The 22,547-nt window shown below is 47.0% G+C and overlaps 1 long non-coding RNA gene across 1 annotated transcript in view; it reads left to right on the top strand.

Moving 5' to 3' along the window:
• LOC147683860 (uncharacterized) overlaps positions 1 to 22,547 on the top strand; it is a 110,079-nt gene that overhangs the window by 6,175 nt on the left and 81,357 nt on the right. Inside the window, exon 2 of the long non-coding RNA XR_015301069.1 lies at positions 8,773 to 8,822. This is a non-coding gene — a long non-coding RNA (uncharacterized LOC147683860). The remainder of the gene's footprint in view (positions 1 to 8,772; positions 8,823 to 22,547) is intronic.

Raw genomic sequence — 22,547 nt, 5'->3', positions numbered from 1 at the left:
TAAGAGGAATGGTCTTCCACGAGGAAATAGTCCAGGTGCTGGTGTCGCTGTCAATGTGGGAAGGAAACATCAAGTAAAACGTAGGTTGTGGTGGGATAATACTCGCCTCTGTGTCTTTAATAAAATGAAGACTTTCCTTCATAACTTACTAGGAAAATCTGCATTTTATTGCAAGACCAGAGGCTCCTCTTATGCTTTTTCAAAGCATGTTAACTACAACAGAAGATGCAGTATGCACGGGTTTACAGAAGAAAGTATGGAAAACATTATTATTGGACCAATCAGCTGATCTCAGAATGTGCTCCAGCAGGAGCCTGCCCAAAAAGCTTTGACGGCCAGGGCACCTCTAGAGGAATGGGCACCAAAAATGGAAGTCTCAATACCTGCCAGGCACATGACCCACTTGACCCAGCAAGCGAGGGGGAGGGAAGATACTGGTTTATGGGGTTTTCCGAATTAAATTAGAAGCTGAGAGTCTGACTGTGTTCTTTCCATTTACTATGAGACATTGTCCAATTTAAAGCTTGGGTTGATCAAGAAAGTAGGGATAGAAAACTGTTGGTTAAATTTGTTTTATTATGTCTACGAACTATAAAAAGCACACGTGTTAGAGTAAACTGTTGAGAAGAAATATCTATAGCATTAACATCAGACAAACGTTTGATAGATATCGGACATACTAGCATGGTGAGCTTTGCTGACCACATTTTTAATGAAAGGTTAGCATTATCCGGGCACAAAATAAACACATTTTAAACCACATTAACATTCCACAACATGATGTACTTAGGAACAGGAAGATTGGAAAATGTTTCTCCCTTTAATGGACGACAGACGAGTGAATAATCTCCTGTTGGTTTTCCATTGATGTAAGAATGATTATTAGATATGGCAGCTCTGTAAAGATTCATAGTATGGTAAGGTTTTCTCCCACTAGCGTTGGCTGCCTTGAAATTAACATGGTACATTATATCCGGTGAAAAGGGATTGACACATTTTCCCACACACCAAGCTGACTTGTAAGCTTTTGTAATACCAGGATCTATTGATGTAAGCTGAAGCTTCTGGTCAAATGAGAAGGACAGATGGGGAGCTCCTGCTATCTTCCAAACTGAGAGACTGAGTGAATTGTCTAGTACCAGCTTGTGGGGAAGGCTGACGGGATCTAGGAGAAGGTTGGAGAATGAAGGTAGCAGAACTGGGAAAATTGATCGCCAGTGCCGGAAGAGGAGGAAACCAAATTTGTGATTTCCAGAAGGAAGCCACCAAAACCAGAATTGTTTGTTGGCGTCTGACCTGAGACAAGACTCTGCTGATCATTAAAAAAGGAGGGACTGCGTAATGGGTTGAAAGGGACCAGTCCTGAAGAAAGCATCTGAAGCTGAAGCCAAGGGATCTCGTGCCAACTGAAGAAGTGAGGAAGTTGACAATTTAGTCTAGAGGCAAAAATGTCTATATGGAAAGGATCTCATTTGTGAAGCAGAGACTTGATAACTGAAGGATGAAGCTTCCAATCGCCAAGTCTCGAAAGTGGCTGGAATGCCAGTCTGCTACAGAGCTTAGATCTCTTGGCAAGTATTCTGCGTGTACAGAAATGTTGTTTAAAAGGCAGAATTCCCTAAAACATTGGCTAGTTCTGCCAGGGGCTTTGATCTAATGATTTATGTAACAGGCTGCAGAAATGTTGCCCACACACAGAAGGATAGAGCAGTGTACCCTGTTTTTTGCTAGGCTATTGATCGCAAAGAAGCTTGCCAGCATCTCTAAACAGTTGGTATGGAATATGGACTCCTCACTTGACCAAATATGCAAGTTGAGGTAAGTTTACATCTAGCGCCCCACCCCATACGACTTGCATATGATTCTAACACAAGATCAGGGGCTGAGGCAAAGATGGTTCTGCCATTCCAGGTGTCGAAATGGTCTGTCCACCATTGAAGCTCTAAACGGGATTCTGGATCTAAGCTAACAAGGTTGAAGTAGGCGAAGTCTCTGCATAGGTAGTGAAGTTTTAGTTTTTGAAGAGTCCAATAGTGAAGAAGGCCTGGAAAAATAGCCTGTGTGGAAGATGACAGAAGTTCCGAGAGAAATCACCGAACTCCAAAAGGTCTGGAATATTTAGCATTTGATGGTCTTGATTTTTTGCTGAAGGAAGATGAAGATTTGCCCTGGAAGAGTTTATCAAAAACCTAAGAACTCCAACTGTTTTGAAGGGTTTAACATTGATTTCTCTGTGTTGATAAGAAACCCCATGTCCAAAATTAGGGAACATGTGAGATGCACCTGTGTTTGGAGGGTGAGCAGTTTTTGGCTCATTATAAGAATATTTTCCAAATAAATGATGATCCGGATACTTTGGGCTCTGACCAAATTGACCACAGCATAGTGGCGAGGAAAATATGAAAGGAGGAGAGGAAAAGTGATAGGGTTGACCTTGCCACTGAAAATGGAGGAATTTCCTGTGGTCTGGGAGAATGGGTACAGTTAGATAAGAGCATTTAAGGTCCAAACAAACAATCCAGTTGAACTGGAGTAAAGAATCTCTAACAAGGATAATAGTCTCCACCTTGAAATGTCGATAAAGGACAAACTGGGTGAACTGTCTGAGATTGATGACTGTTCTAATGTTCTTCTTTTTCTTTTGGACAAGAAAGATAGAGCTGAAGAAACCTGCTGGATTGGGAAAGGTCATTTGAATAGCCTGCGTATGTAGGAGAGACTGTGTCTCCAGAGAAATGAGGTTGGACATTTCAGAAGCAGATTTTGGAGGGGAGGGAAACATAATTTGAAATGGCCTGTAATACAGTTCTGTAGCATAACCTTGGACAGCGTTCAAAACACATGGGTCTGACGTTAGGGATTGCCACGTTGGTATGAATAGTTGGAAACAGCCCCCTTTGGGAAGGCCAGAAGCAAGCCTTGCCTATTTCGGTGTTGTGTCAACGACCGCAGAATCCTCTACCTCTCTGGGGATAGAATTGAGGCTTACAGTTTTGATATCCTGAGCTGAAGGAGCCTTTGAAACCTTGGTTGTGGTAAATGTGGCCGATAAAGCAGTTCCTGCCTCTACAGGCCCTGGCGAAAACACTCTGAGAGAAAACTTGCCCACGTGACTGTTGCACCTTGTCGAAGGACTGAAAGGTGGACACATATTGCTTAACTCCTTTATGAAAGAATCTCCAAACAGAAGACCTTCCGCCTTAATTCCCGGGTCTATTGACGCAAAGTTTACCAACTTGGGAAGCAATTTTAACTAAAGTTCTTTCTGACGTCATGCGTTATGGCAGAAGAAGCATTGCCTAGCAAACAAAAAGCTCTTTCGAATCACAAAGAGAGAACTTCAGGCTCAATAAAGGACTAATCAAGTTTTGCGGATTCTGCCAGGTCAAAAATACAAGCCAGAGGACCAGCGATATCCAGAAGTTTATCTTGACAGGTGGACCAAGCTTTGTTCACCCCTTTGTGGAGGTCTTTGCCGAATTTTGAGAAGAAGGTGAGCATAGAGTGGTCGATAGTAGGAGTGACAGTAATTTGGAAGGTAAAGAAGGTCTAGGAAATTCTTCCTTTAATTTAGATCTTGTTTGCTTGCCTAGAGGTAAGAGTAGGCAAGAGGCAATGTAATCTCCAACGTGTTCAGAAGGGAATGACTCAGTGGAATTGGGATGATGAATCAAATTAGGATCAAACGTCGGACCCCCGTCAGAGATACTATTTCGGGTGCAAAAAGGTTATGAGAGGGAGAAGACAACTTGGATTTCTTTGTGGATGTGCAAAAAAAAAGTCCCCAATACCATCTTTGTCATTGTCTGAATCCAGATCACCCATATCATCATCCGTATCAGGAATATGCGTAATTAAAATAGGAGACAATTTAATATTGCAATGTTTAGACTTTGCTTTACACTAAGCCGATCGCAAAGTGTTATTCCCCTCCTTGGAAGGAGGCCTTGAATGAACCACGCCTCTGCCTTGTGTGAGGAAACCTCACCAGTCAGTAGCGCCACATTAGCTTTAGATGTAGCCTTAATATTAGCTACCATTGGGAATCCCATAGCCTTGCACCTTCTGCTTTCCTCCACAGAATGGCCCAAATGATTTTGGACATTAGGTTAATCATAGCATTCTCAATATTCTTTGTTACTTTGTCCATGGAGGCGGCAACATCCTGCTCCACCGAAGCCTAAATAAAAGAATTCAGATTGTCCTTTAGAGAATTCTCCTCATCATTTTTTTCTTGAAAGGAAGGAGAACTATCTATCTCCATTGTTGTATTATTTTAATAAAAAACACCAAACTAGAGGTTAAGATTGAGAGGAGGGAGGGAAAAAACACAAACGCCTCCTTCTGGGCATGTCAACCTGAAGGAAAATGAAAGGGGAGTGAGAGGAAGGTCAAGGCTTGGGAGCTGAGGCCGTGCCTCTGGGAGGGGCAAACGTCCCAGTCGGAGAACACGGACTGGAGCAAAGCTGTAGGCAAGGGGTCATGAAAGAAGGGTCAAAATACGGTAAAGCCGGGCAAAAGCCACTTTAGGAGATTATGCGCGTTTCGGACTGCAACAAAATGGCGGCCACGGTGCGAGACGCGATAGAGCCCAAGGAACAGAGCACTTCGTAGTAAAGCGGCAATATGCTGATCGGGGAAAACAGTAAACAAGCATGAAATCAGCAATATATACTCAAATGACAATAAAACAAGCAATATGATGACAATTGTGAAAGGTAAAATGTATAATACTTATCATGACTGCGAGCAGCAAGAAAAGAGGATTGCTTGCAGTTAAGCTGAGTATTATGCATGGTACTGTACTACTATGGCCACTGTTGTACTGCGTGTTGTGTTCCCATTGGCTGGCTGTCCCCAGGCCTCATCGGATTTGTAGTTTTTTATTTATTTCTCGACTGCTGCTGTTTAATTAGAGCAAGATCAAAGTAGCATAATAGGAGCCTCAGGTCTTACAATAAAATGACGGTCACAAATGAAAACATTGATGCATCTTATTGAGAATCGCAAATAGCCAGGGACGCCCCTTTCACCCAATCCTTCTAACTGCGGTTCAGTATGAGTTGTGAAACCCCTTTTGTGATTCAGAAAGCCATTTCCAAATCACAAAAGTGATTTAGTACATTGAAAAAAGCTTTTTTTAGTTTGCAAACCCTATGATTTTCTAAATCATAGGGTTTCCAACTGCAAAGTGGTTTCATATGTCAGGCCAATAATTAGGTGTATTTGTATAGGAACCCACCTTTACCAGTCGAAGCAGAATTTGTAAGCACCTAACCAATTTCTGGTGATCAGCATTGCGGGCTCACAAAAATAACTATTAGTTTGGCTGGGTTATCTAATAATCAACTGCCCAAGTCACTGTTTCAGTAGCAGTGTGAAGGTTGGGGATTACACAATTGTGTGCTTCCATGGGGTGGGTGGGGTGGGGACTGGTAACTGTTTTAACACATTCAGCGCGGCACGAATTCTCGCGCTGTGCTGAAGGTTCTAATGAGCCAACAGGCTCATGACGGAACGGTTCCGTCATGAGCACAGGCCAACCGACGCTCATGACGGAACCGTTCCGTCATGAGCATCAAAGGGGTTAATACATATATTGGACTATAGTTTTCCCAGTGCAGAGTTTCTTTGAACAAACAGCTCCACTGCCATGTTGACAAAGGCTGCTTCATACAGCAAGGTGAAGCTCTGTACAGGTCAGGTTCTTGTGGGATTGTGTTTCTCCAAATTCTGTCAGGGGGTTACACTCAGGCGAAGGTGGGTGTCATGAGATCAGACAGTCATACTTCCTTGGAAAGGATGTAATAGCCCCTCTCATGTATCAGAAGTAGCACTTTATGTGTCAAAAGGGACATGCCAGACAGATATATAGCTGATCCTGGACATTGTTTAGGCCACCAAAGATCCCATATGCAAATGATCACCTCTGTGGGGCTCATTCACAAGAGCATTTATTAGGAGGGAAGGAAAGGGTAATGGGAAGGGAAGGGGAAATGAAAGGAAAGGAAAGGAAAAGAAAGGAAAAGAAAGGAAAGGAAAGGAAAGGAAAGGAAAGGAAAGGAAAGGAAAGGAAAGGAAAGGAAAGGAAAGGAAAGGAAAGGAAAGGAAAGGAAAGGAAAGGAAAGGAAAGGAATGACAATATTCTCAAACATGAGAAGGAGGTAAGGAGTCATAATAAATGAAAAAGACAAAGTGATATAGGGAGAAGAAAAAGAAACACTAAGCCCCTTTTCATGGCACAGTGGTCTTACGATAAAGAATACAACCCTACATGTTTTCACCCTACCAACTCACGTGTGAAATACTAAGGGGCACATGCATCAAGCAGTTTTGCTATCATAAAGAGTGCGATTCGCAAAAATCAGCCTTTTACAATCGCAAAATGGCCTTTGCTATGCATGAAAGTTTTTTTGGGATTTGTAATTTAGGTAATTGTAATATCTTGCGATTACCTAAATGGCGAATGCAAATAGGGAATTGCAATTTGCGATTCCCTAATGCACATGCAAGAAACCTTTCCTAAATGCGAACTGCACATTTAGGAAAAGCTAATTAACATCGATTTGAAGTTGATGTTAACCATGTACATACTTTGAAAAATGCACAAAACTGCATTTTTCAAAGTGCTGTGTGGTGCACATATGTCCCTAGGGCATGTGTGTGCCTTACATGTGCACATTTTTTGATAGGGGCGCCTCAGGGGGCCTTAAGCCCCTGGGCACCCTTGCCTCTGCATTACCTAATTTGCAATTACCAATTAGGTAATCGCAATTTAGGCAATGCACGACCATTCCCATCTATGGGCCATGAGGCTCATATGAAAGAAAGGAGTTGCAATAGCAAATAGCGATTCCCTAATTGTGATTCTTAAGAAATCACAATTAGAGAATCACCATTGGTAGCCTGTTTTGATGCATTGCATTTTGCGATTGCCAAATAGCGATTTCTTAAAAATCGCTATTTGGTAATTGCAAAAATGAAGTTTGAAGCATGTGCCCCTAACTGGCACATGCATCAAGGTAGGCTTTTTTCGATTCCTTAATTACGATTATTAAGGAAACGCAATTAAGGAATCGCAAAAGCCTATGCATGTAGGAATCGCTATAAAAATCGTGATTCCTAAACATTCCTTAATTGCGACTAGCTTAATTGCAAGTTGCAATTAAGGAATTCATTCCTATGGGCCTACAGGTCCATAGAAATGAATGGGAGATTGCATGCACAATTTGCGAGTACCAATAGGTACTCGGAAATTACGCATGCAATTTCAAGGGTGTCAAAAGGACACCCTGTTACACCCCTGAAATCGAACTGTGCACCCATGTTGCGCACACACATGCCCCAAGGGCATGTGTGTGTGTAACTTAAAACTTTAAAAAATGCATTTTAATGCATTTTTCGAAGTTTTTGCAAATTACAGACAAGTTTGATTTGTCAGTAATTTGCAGTCCCAAATAGCGAAATCGCTATTTTAAAGTTCTTCTAGCATTGCATTTAAGGAATCGCAAATTGCAATTCCCTAAATATAATCACAATTTAGGAATTCTCAAATAATTGCAAATTCTTAAATTGCGCACAGGAAACACTTTCATGCATCTTTAAAGAATATCCCGAAGAGACTGATCCACTCTAATTACCATCATGCTAATTAAATGCTTAACTCCAGGCTTGGGTGTTAAATAACAGATGCCATGTACTATACTTAATTGCACCTATTCTTATTACACTTTCTTCTATTTCAGCAGGCAATTGTCTCTTCAACTTGCAGAGCCCATCGTGTTGCTATCCGACCCCCCCACGCAACCCCCCCTCTCCAGCACGCGAGACAGGAATAGAAAGACATGACTGCTTTAAACATTTACAAGTGCATGGATGAGGTGTAACGCAAGGCACACTTCACACTCTGGCAAAAGCGGCCTGAACGAGGGGGGGGGGTTCTGCTGTGTGACCAAAATCCCAAGGAGGCGGGGTGCGCCGTCAGAGCGGACTATATTCACAAAGGCCCCTAACAGCAAGACAGCAGGGAAGAACACAGCGTACTGTACAATAATGCACGATGACGCCATCTTACTCACTGAGAGGTGAATAGCGGGAACAGTACGCAGGCCCAGCATTCCAGTAATTTTAAATTACATAGAAACACACAGTGACGCTTCACTGGCTTTCTAAATTAGAATTAGAAAAGAAATATTTATATTATGTCTGGCCCAGCCATTCTTTTGTTGAATAGCACAAACGACTCATGCCTGGTTCAACCTTTATTAATAGAAAAAAGTTCCAGAGTTGGTTTAGTCAATTGGTTTAACGTGTTAAGAAATATACAAGTAAACCCGTGAACCGTAGCACATTAAAAATACACGAGAGACTGAAATGTCTGTACAAATCTGTCATTTTTAAGTTTCAGCTATGCCTGACGTCTGCCTGCTTTGAATTCTACGATGTCCCCCTTTTTTGTGTCTAGGAACATTTCAGCCTCACAGTATTTTGAATTGGTGATTTGCATCCGTCCTCTGCTGACTGGATGGCACATTTATATATAGCCTTTAGCACTCCTTTACAGGGCACGGGGTTCCTTGCTCTCTCCCCTTGCTGATTTCTATAGCCCCTGCAAGCTCTCGTTTTAGTCTCCCCCCACTCTCCACTTCCCGTACCACTTCCTGTTTAACCTCATTTATTTATTTATTTGTTTATTTATTATGAGGAGCTTTCATCTGCAAAGTACTACTGAGCTGCTCGGTAACTTGTGTTTACTTTGCTTTCTTATTTTAGGTCGAGCTTGGGCAGCGCATGTGCTGCTCTGCCAGGCCTGCTGTGTTCAGGTAGGAACTTGAAGCTCAGCCCACTCTCCGCCCATATTTTTCATTGGCTTGTGTCATTGTGCACTGTAAACTGTGGCTATTCATTGGTCAATAGGCTTATTACCATATCCTTACCCTTACTACCGCCTTGTCTCATTTTCTAAGCTCCCATGGCGACCCCCACCCCCCGTTTAGAGTGTTGTTACTCGGTAGGCTTTAATTACAGCCTCCGAGCACTATTTTCTCAAATAGCTTTGACCTGCCTACAGTTGCAGGCAGGACACACTCCCACCTAACGCTTTAAAAAAAAATGTTATAGCACAAACTGTTTTCAATGCAATAGGTCTCACATTTGCGAGAGTTTAAGCTGTTGGCATTATAAATGACAACTTCTTTTATTTATCTGTGTAAAAACAAAATATAAATAAAAGGCATTGTCATTTAAAATGGCAATAGCTCAAACTCTTGTAAATGTGAGACCTATTGCATTGCAAATGCTTGTTTACTTTGAATTTACCATTCTAACATGGCAATTTGCAATGTTAGAATAATACATAAAAAATGGCTGACATGCATGATGTACACACAGACATTCACAATGCATGCACGCACATCAGTGGCCATCTCGAAATGGGTTTTCTTTAACAGAAAATCCCTTGCTAAATTGCCATCTATGCATTCACGGGAGCCAACATGCATACCTTTGCATGTGATCGGCATTAAAAGAGTATTGGCAAAGTCAAATGCTCAACCCTATAAAGCTGAGATCTATTTACTTTTTGCAATGCTTGCGTTAGTTTTATAGTTGGTAAATTTCTAATTTCCTAAAAAAAACATGTCACACTTCTATTGCAAAAATGTATTATAGTGGTGTTGTGACATCACACTGCATCCAGGTTACAGTGCGAAAAACTGTTTGCTTAAAAAAAACAACAACACCATTTAAGCAAATAAAGCAGTGGCGGCTGCTTGCATTTGAAAGTGGTGGGCTGATCAGGCGAATATTTTGACCCACTTTCAGGCACTGTTAGAAACCAGGAATGCCCTGAGGCGCAACCCCAAATCTCTCAATTGTGGCCCATTATAAACACAATTGTGGTCCGATGTAAACAGATTTTTAACGGGCTAAGTTTAAGAGCTCTCGAATTGAGGCTGAAGACAGTGTGAGTTTTTAATTTTGGAAAAGGTGATGGACAGAGTTTCTGAATGATGCAGAATACTCCTACCCAGTCAAGAGATCAGGGCTTGATCCATCACCGTTTTTTAGCTCACTGCACCATCCCAGCTCAGAACCTGGCTACATGCAAATTAGTCTGTTCCTGTCCCAGCGCATGATGGGACAGGGCAGAGCAAACTACCAAGCCAATTCTTCACCAGAAAGGAGACAAGCTACCGGGGACCGGTTTCTGGCATTTCAGCCGTCATCGGCCTGGCTTGCTTGAATCCTGATGGTGCAATGAGCTAGGGACTCACGTCTGAGTATACCCTCCCACACTTAGTGTGGATAAAATCAATTTTGGAAAAGGTGATGGACAGAGTTTCTGAATGATGCAGAATACTCCTACCCAGTCAAGAGATCAGGGCTTGATCCATCACCGTTTTTTAGCTCACTGCACCATCCCAGCTCAGAACCTGGCTACATGCAAATTAGTCTGTTCCTGTCCCAGCGCATGATGGGACAGGGCAGAGCAAACTACCAAGCCAATTCTTCACCAGAAAGGAGACAAGCTACCGGGGACCGGTTTCTGGCATTTCAGCCGTCATCGGCCTGGCTTGCTTGAATCCTGATGGTGCAATGAGCTAGGGACTCACGTCTGAGTATACCCTCCCACACTTAGTGTGGATAAAATCAATTTTGGAAAAGGTGATGGACAGAGTTTCTGAATGATGCAGAATACTCCTACCCAGTCAAGAGATCAGGGCTTGATCCATCACCGTTTTTTAGCTCACTGCACCATCCCAGCTCAGAACCTGGCTACATGCAAATTAGTCTGTTCCTGTCCCAGCGCATGATGGGACAGGGCAGAGCAAACTACCAAGCCAATTCTTCACCAGAAAGGAGACAAGCTACCGGGGACCGGTTTCTGGCATTTCAGCCGTCATCGGCCTGGCTTGCTTGAATCCTGATGGTGCAATGAGCTAGGGACTCACGTCTGAGTATACCCTCCCACACTTAGTGTGGATAAAATCAATTTTGGAAAAGGTGATGGACAGAGTTTCTGAATGATGCAGAATACTCCTACCCAGTCAAGAGATCAGGGCTTGATCCATCACCGTTTTTTAGCTCACTGCACCATCCCAGCTCAGAACCTGGCTACATGCAAATTAGTCTGTTCCTGTCCCAGCGCATGATGGGACAGGGCAGAGCAAACTACCAAGCCAATTCTTCACCAGAAAGGAGACAAGCTACCGGGGACCGGTTTCTGGCATTTCAGCCGTCATCGGCCTGGCTTGCTTGAATCCTGATGGTGCAATGAGCTAGGGACTCACGTCTGAGTATACCCTCCCACACTTAGTGTGGATAAAATCAATTTTGGAAAAGGTGATGGACAGAGTTTCTGAATGATGCAGAATACTCCTACCCAGTCAAGAGATCAGGGCTTGATCCATCACCGTTTTTTAGCTCACTGCACCATCCCAGCTCAGAACCTGGCTACATGCAAATTAGTCTGTTCCTGTCCCAGCGCATGATGGGGCAGGGCAGAGCAAACTACCAAGCCAATTCTTCACCAGAAAGGAGACAAGCTACCGGGGACCGGTTTCTGGCATTTCAGCCGTCATCGGCCTGGCTTGCTTGAATCCTGATGGTGCAATGAGCTAGGGACTCACGTCTGAGTATACCCTCCCACACTTAGTGTGGATAAAATCAATTTTGGAAAAGGTGATGGACAGAGTTTCTGAATGATGCAGAATACTCCTACCCAGTCAAGAGATCAGGGCTTGATCCATCACCGTTTTTTAGCTCACTGCACCATCCCAGCTCAGAACCTGGCTACATGCAAATTAGTCTGTTCCTGTCCCAGCGCATGATGGGACAGGGCAGAGCAAACTACCAAGCCAATTCTTCACCAGAAAGGAGACAAGCTACCGGGGACCGGTTTCTGGCATTTCAGCCGTCATCGGCCTGGCTTGCTTGAATCCTGATGGTGCAATGAGCTAGGGACTCACGTCTGAGTATACCCTCCCACACTTAGTGTGGATAAAATCAATTTTGGAAAAGGTGATGGACAGAGTTTCTGAATGATGCAGAATACTCCTACCCAGTCAAGAGATCAGGGCTTGATCCATCACCGTTTTTTAGCTCACTGCACCATCCCAGCTCAGAACCTGGCTACATGCAAATTAGTCTGTTCCTGTCCCAGCGCATGATGGGACAGGGCAGAGCAAACTACCAAGCCAATTCTTCACCAGAAAGGAGACAAGCTACCGGGGACCGGTTTCTGGCATTTCAGCCGTCATCGGCCTGGCTTGCTTGAATCCTGATGGTGCAATGAGCTAGGGACTCACGTCTGAGTATACCCTCCCACACTTAGTGTGGATAAAATCAATTTTGGAAAAGGTGATGGACAGAGTTTCTGAATGATGCAGAATACTCCTACCCAGTCAAGAGATCAGGGCTTGATCCATCACCGTTTTTTAGCTCACTGCACCATCCCAGCTCAGAACCTGGCTACATGCAAATTAGTCTGTTCCTGTCCCAGCGCATGATGGGACAGGGCAGAGCAAACTACCAAGCCAATTCTTCACCAGAAAGGAGACAAGCTACCGGGGACTGGTTTCTGGCATTTCAGCCGTCATCGGCCTGGCTTGCTTGAATCCTGATGGTGCAATGAGCTAGGGACTCACGTCTGAGTATACCCTCCCACACTTAGTGTGGATAAAATCAATTTTGGAAAAGGTGATGGACAGAGTTTCTGAATGATGCAGAATACTCCTACCCAGTCAAGAGATCAGGGCTTGATCCATCACCGTTTTTTAGCTCACTGCACCATCCCAGCTCAGAACCTGGCTACATGCAAATTAGTCTGTTCCTGTCCCAGCGCATGATGGGACAGGGCAGAGCAAACTACCAAGCCAATTCTTCACCAGAAAGGAGACAAGCTACCGGGGACCGGTTTCTGGCATTTCAGCCGTCATCGGCCTGGCTTGCTTGAATCCTGATGGTGCAATGAGCTAGGGACTCACGTCTGAGTATACCCTCCCACACTTAGTGTGGATAAAATCAATTTTGGAAAAGGTGATGGACAGAGTTTCTGAATGATGCAGAATACTCCTACCCAGTCAAGAGATCAGGGCTTGATCCATCACCGTTTTTTAGCTCACTGCACCATCCCAGCTCAGAACCTGGCTACATGCAAATTAGTCTGTTCCTGTCCCAGCGCATGATGGGACAGGGCAGAGCAAACTACCAAGCCAATTCTTCACCAGAAAGGAGACAAGCTACCGGGGACCGGTTTCTGGCATTTCAGCCGTCATCGGCCTGGCTTGCTTGAATCCTGGTAGTTTGGTTTGCCCTGTTCCCATCATGCACTGGGACAGGAACAGACTAATTTGCATATAGCCAGGTTCTGAGCTGGGATGGTGCAGTGAGCTAAAAAATGGTGATGGATCAAGCCCTGATCTCTTGACTGGGTAGGAGTATTCTGCATCATTCAGAAACTCTGTCCATCACCTTTTCCAAAATTGATTTTATCCACACTAAGTGTGGGAGGGTATACTCAGACGTGAGTCCCTAGCTCATTGCACCATCAGGATTCAAGCAAGCCGGGCCGAAGACGGCTGAAATGCCAGAAACCGGTCCCCGGTAGCTTGTCTCCTTCCCAGTACAAGAATTGGCTTGGTAGTTTGGTTTGCCCTGTTCCCATCATGCACTGGGACAGGAACAGACTAATTTGCATATAGCCAGGTTCTGAGCTGGGATGGTGCAGTGAGCTAAAAAATGGTGATGGATCAAGCCCTGATCTCTTGACTGGGTAGGAGTATTCTGCATCATTCAGAAACTCTGTCCATCACCTTTTCCAAAATTGATTTTATCCACACTAAGTGTGGGAGGGTATACTCAGACGTGAGTCCCTAGCTCATTGCACCATCAGGATTCAAGCAAGCCGGGCCGAAGACGGCTGAAATGCCAGAAACCGGTCCCCGGTAGCTTGTCTCCTTCCCAGTACAAGAATTGGCTTGGTAGTTTGGTTTGCCCTGTTCCCATCATGCACTGGGACAGGAACAGACTAATTTGCATATAGCCAGGTTCTGAGCTGGGATGGTGCAGTGAGCTAAAAAATGGTGATGGATCAAGCCCTGATCTCTTGACTGGGTAGGAGTATTCTGCATCATTCAGAAACTCTGTCCATCACCTTTTCCAAAATTGACAGTGTGAGTTTTTCACATTACCTGGGAGTGGGCAAAATAAAACTTTAAAAATAAAAATAAATAAATAAAGTACTTACCTATTTCTCTTTGGTCCCACAGTCCGTGCTTGGCCAAGGGGTCTTAGAGCCAACTGCCCTGACAAACCCAGAAGCTCCTTTCATGCTATTAACCAGCATCAACCCAGAAGCTCCTTTCATGCTATTAATCCTCCCCTCCCTTAGCTAAACACCTGGGCTGAATTCACTGGAAGGAGAGGTGAAAAGCAGTGCTTAATTTGAGCTAGTTGCGGATGGGGAACACTGGCAGATATATTGTGGGGTGCCTACAATTAACCCCTTGGCCGCGTCGCAAATTCTGCCGCGGTACAAAGGGGGTGGGGGCTGAGCACGGCACTGCCGTGCTCGTGACGTAACCACACCGTCATGAGCCACGGGCACCGTGTTCTCATGACGGCGTGGTTCCGTCACGGCCCCGCCCGCTCATTAATTCTCCCGCACAGGCGGGGAATTAATGCCGTGTGGACGGAGCGGCTGCAGCATGATGGAACCACGTCGTCATGAGCACACGCCACCTGTAGCTCATGACGGCGTGGTTCCGTCATAAGCAGGCAAGGGGTTAATTTTCCTCATCAGTCTTTGACTCAGGACAAGAAGAGAAAAATACAAGAAGGGGAAAAAAGGAAGTAGAGAAAGATGGAAAAACAGTGACAAAGACTGAAAGCATCAACGATAAAGAGCATGCAGGAGTGAGTCTGAGGGGCAGGGAGTGAGTGGTGATGGACTAAAGATGCATGAGGGATAATCATGTCTTATTATTTGTTACCATGACATTCCACTGCACCGGTGACAGCTTATGAGCAAAGGTTTGGGCCCCAGCAGTTAATATTTTACAAACTAAGCACTGGTGAAAAGAACAGTGTTATGATTATTCCAATGGGTGGCGACGCTAATTCCCAAATCCTCCCGAGCCTTACCCTCGGTTTACAGGAGGAGCCATTGTTCAATGTCAAATCTCTTTTTCTTTTTTTTGTCCTCATATCACCATAGTGTCTTGTTAGACCTGACATCATTGGCTTGAGTCTCTCCTCCATTTTTTCTGTTTGCCTCTACTGTTTTACGATGTTTTGCTGGTATATGCTTTGGGCGCCGTGTCACTGCTGATCAGTGCCATAGCGCAAGTGCTCCCTATGTTAAAATGATGTATCTATTGTATCCATGTTTGGCTTATTTGGTTTACTGTCAGTCCCTAGTCTAGTGCACCAGGAGTGCCGGGGCTTGTAAATGCAAATGCCGCTCGTGGGCTTGCAGCACGTGTTGTGCCACCCACAGGAGCGGCCTTGTAAAAGGATGTCTACGGGTCGGTCATTGCGAGACCCACGTGCAGTCTTGCACTGTCACGTCGGCTGCGCAGGTATACCTACTTGCCAGCCCCTCCAACCTTCCCTTAACTTCATGTTAGTCACCCCTATGGTAGGCCCATGGGCAGGGTGCATTGTAAGTGTAAGGCAGGACAAGCCTGACCAAGTTGGTCTGTCCTGATAGTGAAGTGCCGCCATCTTAGGGCTTCACTATTGCGAGGTAGCCTGCCCTCCGTTGGATAGAATGGGCCGCCGGGATTATTAATGCTATGATCCTAGCTGGCTCGGAGGGTACGGTGCAATGTCGAGTTTGGTATCCCTGAACTCGGGGTTTAATTACGCATCCGTTGGTGTGGATGGTTTTTGGACTCTGGGTTCGAGAATAGCACTTTTAGAAAGTGTCTATTTTCTTGTCTAACCATATCTGGTCTCTGCTGGTCTTGCGTGTGTGTGACAGGAGCGGGGTGGCTCCAAGAGGTCTGGATGAGTCAGTGTGGGATGAGTGGGACATTAAGTTGAGAGTAGGGGGAGAGTAGTTGTTGATAGCCTGCCTTGCCTGATACAATGCTGGCTCCACCTCCTGCCAAGCGACTGATGGCTCTGTGCCTGCCCTGGACGATCCTGGCCCCACCTCCTGCCAGGAGGACGATAGCTCTGCTCCTGCCGGTGTCAATGCTGGCTCCACCTCCTGCGGGGCGTCTGAGGACCCGGCCCGGCGCAATGAATAGGCCAGGTGCCACTGCCTAGCTCCACCCACCACAGACCCAGGGTGTTGGGAAATCCCCGGCATAGACAAAGGGATCAAAGACGAAAAGGGGTATAAGAGGAGGACCCCTGAACCAAGAATGTAGATCACTTCTGACAAGGAACCCTGTAACCAAGGACAAGAAGCCTGCTGATCTAAAGGACTGCTTACCCCTTCTGCCGGTGTGCTGTTGTTGGGGGAATCCTGCAGTGCTTCTTTATTTTTGCCAAGGAACCAGGAGAGAGGGACTGTGTGTGTACTCTCAAGCTTGCTAAGAAAATCTCCAAGGACTGGAAGAGTGCCAGTCTCCTGCCGAAGTCACAGGGCCAAAAGACTTCACCTGCTAAAAAGTGCTATCCGCTGGAAGTGTGAATCCAGCACCTCTGAAAAGAACAGCAGCACGACGACCGGACGCTGGGCCCAACCGACGCCAGCAGCAACGCCAGTGAGTAGGAGTACGGCTCTAACTCCAGAGGACCTCGTGTCTGCCCCGCTGCTGATCGCATCAACCGTGTGCCCTTCGACGCCGTGAGCGCTGCTCACTCTGTGCAACTGCATCATCGACAACGTCTGCTGAGGCCTGATCGACACCGAAGACGCGACGCCGGATTGCTCGACGCCGCTGATCATCGTGTACTTCATTTTCCTAAGGTACTGTGTTGTTGGGGGTCCGTGTGACTCCCGGCCTGACACAGCGCTCCTCGCGGTCGACGCCAAACCTGTGGATTATCTCTGCCCAGCGTTGTGTAGCTCCCGTGTGAGTTACCCTGTTGCTAAGAACTGTGCTTCCAAGAAGAAGATTTGCTTGATACTAAAAGACTATTGTGCTAAAGAAGAAACTACCTTTGAACTACCCCTTTTTCCTTCCCGAACGTATTTATTCCGATTGTGTACAGTTTTGCCGTTATTTGGTCTTGTGCTAAGTCTTATATAAAAATACTTATTTTTATAATACTACTGTGTCGTGTCCATTTGTAGTGTATTCACTTTATTACTGTACGTGGTCATAATTGCTTAACACACAGCCTCTGAGATAAGCCTGTTCTGCTCTGCCAAGCTACCAAGGGGGTGAGCAGGGGTTATCGAAGGGTGTGATCCCCTTGCCCTAACTAGAAAAGGAGTGTCCCTATTTGTCAGAAGTGTATACCTCTGCCAACTAGAGACAGCCGGTTCTAACATTGGATGCAGCGGTGAGGATTTGGACCTTGCATTTATGACCCATGTACAGTGATTAGTGTGCGCTACGTAGTGAAAGCAGACCATAACGCAGTCACAATCTGATTCGGAAGGATCCTATTTTTGTTCTCCGCTTTCCTGAAACTTGATTTTCTGAACACTGCCAGTTTTAACCATGAGTGACAACGGAGTCACTGCCCCTGCTATCGTTGTTGTTGAAGAGTTCGAGAGGAGTAAGCTCAAAAGATACAAGAAAGATGAGCTGAAACACTTTTGCAACCAGTTTGAAGTTCCTACCACCGGCCCCTCGAGAAAAGATGATTTTTATAAAGCATTACAGGCCTGGTGGGAATCCAGAAATCCCTCTGATGTGGTGGTGGTACCCACAGAGGAAGGGGATGAGGAGGTGCCAGTGAATGGACCTGTGCCCTCTCCCGGAAGCAGTGTTTCCTCCAAAGGTCTTTCCCCTGAAGAAAGAGAAGAAAGGGCGAAAGAACGAGCTTACAACATGGAGATGGCAAGGCTAAAGATAAATGGGCAGTTGGAGTTAGAAAATGCAAGAGGTAGAAGGGAAGCTGATTTAGAGATCAAAAAGTTGGAGTTTGAACGAGAGAAGTTAGCTTTGGAGCGTGAAGCCAGGTTGAGGGAACTGGATATCCAAGCTAAAAAGTTAGAGTTGAATCCCTCTGGTGGCAGCATTCCATCCGAGCCTGCAGAAAGTAAGTTTTACTTCCCGAAAGATGTGATCAAAGATTACAATAAGAATGAAGATATTGGTCAATGGTTTAAAGCGTATGAGTTAGCATTGTTGGCCCACCAGGTCCCTGAGAAGAATTGGGGAGCGGGGTTGTGGGGTCGCTTTGTGAATGAGGGAAGAGATACCCTGTTAGACATGCCTGTTGCAGATAGGATGTCGTATGCTCATATGAAAGATGCTTTAATGTTGCGATATGTTTTAACCCCCGAGCAGTACAGACAAGCTTTTAGAGAATGTAAGAAGTTGCCTGGTACGACGTGGGTTGAATATGTGTCTTATTTTTGCAGAGCCATGGATGGTTGGGTAAAGGGCAGCAAAGTGGAAAGTTATGAAGCTCTTTATGATTTGTTTGCGTGGGAGCACTTGTCTAATAACTGTTTTCCAGAGCTGCGCCAGCACCTGATTGATAGCAAGATATCTAACCCTAGAAAACTTGCTGAGGAGGCGGACCGCTGGGTCAGTACCAGGGTCCACAAGGGTCCAGTGGGAGACTCAGCCAAAGGTGGGCAGGGTCCCCAGCAGAAGAGTGGGGGGGACAAGGGAAAACAGAAGGAGTCTCAGAAAGGGCCCCAAAGTAATCCCCAAGGGAACCAAGGGAAAGGTTCCCAGCCTCCCCCTGAGAAGAAGTCAGGGGCCCGACGGGTAAACCTGTTCATAGGGGCCCCCTAACCTGCTACGGTTGTGGGCAGGTGGGACACCGGTTTTATGACCCCCAGTGTCCCAAAAAGGATTCGAATGCACCGCCGCGTGCACCCCCTCGTCAGTTGGCAAGTGTAGCCTTGGGAGGGGAGGAGATGGTTGTCCACGGTGGGAGGGGTCCCGCAGAAATGTCCCTGGTCTCGCTAGGAGACATGCAAATGGTCCCTCCACCCCCTCTGCCTAGTAACACTAGTAAATATAGGCAGTGGGTGACCATTAATGGCCATAGAGTGGAAGCCCTCAGAGACACCGGAGTGAGTGTGACAGCTGTCAAGTGTCACTTGGTGTCCAGAGAGCAGGTGGTTCCCCACGCATTCTATCCCGTGATAGCTGCCGATAACTCCCGGAAAGAGTGTGAGGTGGCTCAGGTTTCCTTTGAATGGGGGGGAGTTTCAGGTACTCTTCAGGTTGCTGTGAGGCCCGCCATGCCTGTCGACTGTCTCCTGGGCAATGATTTGGAAGACTCCCCTTGGGCTAAGGTGGAGCGAGCGGCGCATTTGAAAATGTTGGGTGTGCCAGAGTGGGTGTGTGCAACCACTCGATCCATGACAGCGAGTAAGGGTGTTGATGGGGTCCCGGAGCCTGAAAGTACGGCCCAGGACCCAGCTGTGAAGAGAAGAGGCAGGAGGCGCGGGAAACCGGCCCCCGTTGTTCCCGTGGTCCAGAAGGAGGTAGACCCTGAGGGGGATGCCCTGGAGCCCACAGGGGAACAAATTGCCGAACTGGGAGATCTGCCCGAGCTGACCCATTGGCAGCAGGATGGTGGTCCCTCCAGGGAGGAATTCTGTGCGGAACAGAAAGTGTGCCCTTCTCTTGTGGGCATGAGGCAGCAGGCCTCAGCCCAATCCTCAGGTGATCAGTCAGGGTCACATTTTGTGTACTGGGAGAACGACCTCCTGTATAGCGAGCCTAAGGCTGCTGAGCCTGGGTCAGCCCGTGTGCTGGTGGTACCCCAGCGCTTCAGAGCCTTCCTACTGGGTTTGGCTCATGACGTACCGTTAGCTGGACATCTAGGGCAGGACAAGACCTATGACAGGCTTGTCACCCATTTTTATTGGCCTCAGATGCGTAGGGATGTAGACATCCATTGTAAGACTTGTCGCACTTGCCAGGCAAGTGGGAAAAGCGGAAGGAAGCAGAAGGCTCCCCTCCAACCTTTTCCAGTGGTCAGCACCCCCTTTGACCGGGTGGGTATTGACATTGTTGGGCCCCTGGACCCCAAGACAGCCCTAGGCAACAGGTTCATCCTGGTCTTGGTGGACCATGCCACAAGGTACCCGGAAGCCATCCCTCTCAGGACAGTGACGGCCCCCGTGGTGGGACGGGCACTGATGGGTGTTTTCTCCCGGATGGGGTTCCCCAGAGAGGTGGTGTCCGACCGAGGCACCAACTTCATTTCGAACTATATGAAGTCTCTGTGGAAGGAGTGTGGGGTAACCTACAAGTTCACCACTCCTTACCACCCTCAAGGAAATGGGCTGGTTGAGAGATTCAACCGGACCCTGAAAGGCATGATTATGGGTCTTGAAGAACCAATGAGGCGGAAATGGGACGTCCTCTTGCCATGCCTGTTGTTTGCTTACCGTGAGGTGCCGCAGAAGGCTCTAGGGTTCAGCCCCTTTGAGCTCTTATACGGTCACCCGGTAAGAGGACCTTTGAGTCTGGTCAAGGAAGGCTGGGAGCAATCTCCCAGGAAACCTCCCCAGGATGTATACAGCTACATGCTGGCCTTTCGGAACCAGACTCGGCGCTTCAGAGAACTTGCTCAGGCAAATCTGGAGGCCAGCCAGGAGGAGATGAAGCGATGGTACGACCGGAATGCCACTCTGGTAGAGCTTCAGCCTGGTCAGGAAGTGTGGGTCATGTCCCCTGTGGAACCTTGTGCGCTCAAGGACAGGTGGACTGGACCGTTTAAGGTTGTGGAGAAGAAGAGCGATGTCACCTACCTGGTGGACTTGAAATCTCCCAGGAACCCCTTGCGGGTCCTGCATGTCAACCGTTTGAAGCCCCACTTAAAAAGGTCCGAAGTGGGCATGCTCCTAGCTACAGATGATGGAACGGAGGAGGAGAGTGAGCCTCTTCCTGACCTCCTGTATGCTAAAGAGCAAGACGGGTCAGTGGATGGTGTGGTCCTCTCTGACACACTGACCCTTGAGCAGAAACAGGATTGTCGCCACCTGTTGGGACAATTCCCGGATCTGTTTTCCTTGGTTCCGGGTGTCACGCATTGGTGTGTCCATGACGTCGACACCGGAGACAGCCCTCCTGTGAAGCACAAGGCTTACAGGGTGACTGACAAGGTCCGAGCGTACATTAAGGAGGAGGTCTCCAAAATGTTCGCGTTAGGGGTGATTGAGTCCTCTAGCAGTCCTTGGGCCAGCCCAGTGGTCTTGGTCCCGAAGGCTGCAGCACCTGGTGCTTCACCGGAACTGCGGTTCTGCGTGGACTACCGAGGACTCAATTCAGTCACGAAGACTGACGCGCACCCCATCCCCAGAGCTGATGAGCTCATCGATCGGTTGGGGGCTGCCCGGTACCTTAGCACGTTTGACTTAACGTCTGGGTACTGGCAGATCGCCTTGACTGATGGGGCAAAAGAGAGGTCGGCGTTCTCCACACCAGATGGGCTATACCAGTTCCGGGTAATGCCCTTTGGGATGAAGAATGCCCCTGCCACCTTCCAGAGGTTGGTCAACCAGGTCTTGGCTGGACTGGAGGAATTCAGCGCCGCCTACCTGGACGACATCGCAGTGTTCAGCGCCAGCTGGGAGGAACACTTGCGCCACCTCCAGGAAGTGTTGTTGGCCCTGCGCGGAGCAGGCCTCACAATCAAGGCCAGTAAGTGCCAGATTGGGCAGGGTTCTGTGGTGTACTTGGGGCACCAAGTAGGGAGCGGCAAGGTTGCCCCCCTGCAACCCAAGATTGATACCATCCTGGCTTGGGCACCGCCCAAAACCCAAACACAGGTGAGAGCCTTCTTAGGACTCACGGGTTACTACAGGAGGTTTGTCAAGGACTACGGTAACATTGTGCACCCCTTGACTTCGCTGACTTCCAGGAAGCAGCCACGAAACGTGATCTGGACTGATGCCTGTCAAACGGCCTTTGACACCCTGAAAACTGCAATGTGCACAGCACCTATACTCCAGGCACCCGACTTTTCGAAATAATTCATTGTTCAGACGGACGCTTCAGAGCATGGCGTGGGGGCTGTTCTAGCTCAGGTGAATGAAGAGGGCCGAGACTTGCCTGTAGCCTTCATCAGTAGGAGGTTACTTCCCAGGGAAACGAGGTGGAGTGCGATAGAGAGAGAAGCATTTGCTGTGGTCTGGGCGCTGAAGAAGTTAAGACCCTACCTGTTTGGGACTCACTTCCGGGTTCAGACAGACCACAGGCCCCTCAGATGGTTGATGCAAATGAGGGGTGAGAATCCGAAACTGTTGAGGTGGTCCATTGCTCTACAGGGGATGGACTTTACGGTGGAACACCGCCCTGGTACAGATCACGCCAATGCTGATGGTCTGTCCAGATTTTTCCGCCTTAGTGATGAGGACTCCCTAGGTTAAGGGTAGTTCTCCCCACATTTCAGCTGGAGGGGACACGTGTTAGACCTGACATCATTGGCTTGAGTCTCTCCTCCAT

This window comes from Lissotriton vulgaris, chromosome 11, assembly GCF_964263255.1.
Source record: "Lissotriton vulgaris chromosome 11, aLisVul1.2, whole genome shotgun sequence".
Classification (NCBI taxonomy): Eukaryota; Metazoa; Chordata; class Amphibia; order Caudata; family Salamandridae; genus Lissotriton; species Lissotriton vulgaris.
The sequence above is the reverse complement of the archived record's forward strand: the minus strand, read 5'-3'. Positions and strand labels throughout refer to the sequence as shown.